The 1532-nt window shown below is 38.8% G+C and overlaps 1 long non-coding RNA gene across 1 annotated transcript; it reads left to right on the top strand.

Annotated features, from left to right (window-relative positions):
• Positions 1 to 630: 630 nt before the first annotated feature.
• Positions 631 to 1271, top strand: LOC107835415 (uncharacterized). The gene is made up of 2 exons (XR_001661233.1): positions 631 to 722; positions 760 to 1271. It is a non-coding gene; the product is annotated as an uncharacterized LOC107835415 (long non-coding RNA).
• The last annotated feature ends 261 nt before the right edge of the window (positions 1272 to 1532 follow it).

The raw sequence follows: 1532 nt of genomic DNA on the forward strand, positions 1-1532 counted from the left end.
TGGTCGCACCACATGACACCCAAATATGGCAACTACATACCTACTACTAAAAGTGACACTTTTTCTGAAATTTAAGAAAAATAAACAAACCTGTTTGCTGTATCCAGTGATTCTTGTCAGACTGTTGGATGATTCAACCTCCTGTTTTTGACTGGATTTCAAAATTTAAGTCCAAAAATCGGAATTTCTTGTTGGTCGCACCACATGATATTTTGTTAAATGACATTTTCGGACAAAGTTTGTTTAAATGTTATAATGGAATTATAACTAAAAATGCTTTGAAAATTTGTACAGGATGAAGAAAAGACTTTGAAAATCATGCCAAACAGGAAATAAAATATATTTGAACAGATTTAATGTAATTTTAAAGACATTTTTGCAACAGTAATTGAGTTTGGACAGTCGCACCGCATGACATTTTGACCCTTCAAAGACCCCAAAAATGGCCAAAAAATAACAGCTTTTGAAAGGTTAAAGAAGGTGTTTATGGGGGAGATATATTAGATATTTATGGTTTCTTTTTATGAGTTTAAAGCTCTTTTTAACTTTAAAAAGTAGAGCCAGACAAAAAAAATGAGCGTCACGTCTTTGAACCCGTGGCATTTTCTCCCACACTTCTTTTGCAATATGCAGGGTTCCTTTCTCCAATGGCAGATTTCAGCTCCACCCAAAGATTTTCAATTGGATTGAGATCAGGACTCATTGCTGGCCATTTTAAAACAGTCAATTTTTTCCCTTTCAACCTGTGTGCTTTTGGAGGTGTGCTTTGGGTCGTTGTCTTGCTGGAGGACCCAGGATCTTTGCCGCAAACCAAGTTTCCTTACACTGGGCAAGACATTTCGCTCTAGAATTGCTTGATAATCTGATTTCATGATGCCTGTGATACGGTCAAGGCCTCCAGTACCAGATGCCACAAAGCAGCCCCACAGCATTATGGATTCTCCACCATGCTTGAATGTTGGTATGGTGTTCTTTTCTTTAAAAGCTTCATTGCATTGTCTGTAAACATATTGTTTGTGTGATTTACCGAAAAGCTCCACTTTTGTTTCATCTGTTTATAAAACGTTGTCCCAGAAGGATTGAGGTTTGTCCAGGTTCTCTTTTGTGAATATCAAACATTCTTTTTTATAGCTTTTCTTCAGCAATGGACTCTTCCTTGGCCTCCCCCCATAAAGCCCCACTTTGTTTAGTGTGTGGCGTATGGTACTTGTTGAAACAATCACACCAGACTGCTCCAGGTTGGTCTTTAGGTCTTTAGATGTTAGACATGGTGTTTATTCCACCATTCGCACCAACCGTCGAAGACTTCTGTCATCAATTTTTCTCTTCCCCCCACATCCAGGGAGGTTCTTGACCGTTCCATGCCTGGAAAACTTCTTAATAACATTACACACCGTTGAAACAGGGATACCAAGGTCTTTGGAGATGGCTTTATACCCTTTGGAGGTCTTGTGCTTGCAAATAATAGCATTTCTGATGTCCTCAGACAGCTCCTTTGTCTTTACCATTGTCACATGTGGAGATGAACTAAC

The sequence above is a fragment of the Poecilia formosa genome, unplaced genomic scaffold (genome assembly GCF_000485575.1).
Source record: "Poecilia formosa unplaced genomic scaffold, Poecilia_formosa-5.1.2 Scaffold2409, whole genome shotgun sequence".
Taxonomy (NCBI): Eukaryota; Metazoa; Chordata; class Actinopteri; order Cyprinodontiformes; family Poeciliidae; genus Poecilia; species Poecilia formosa.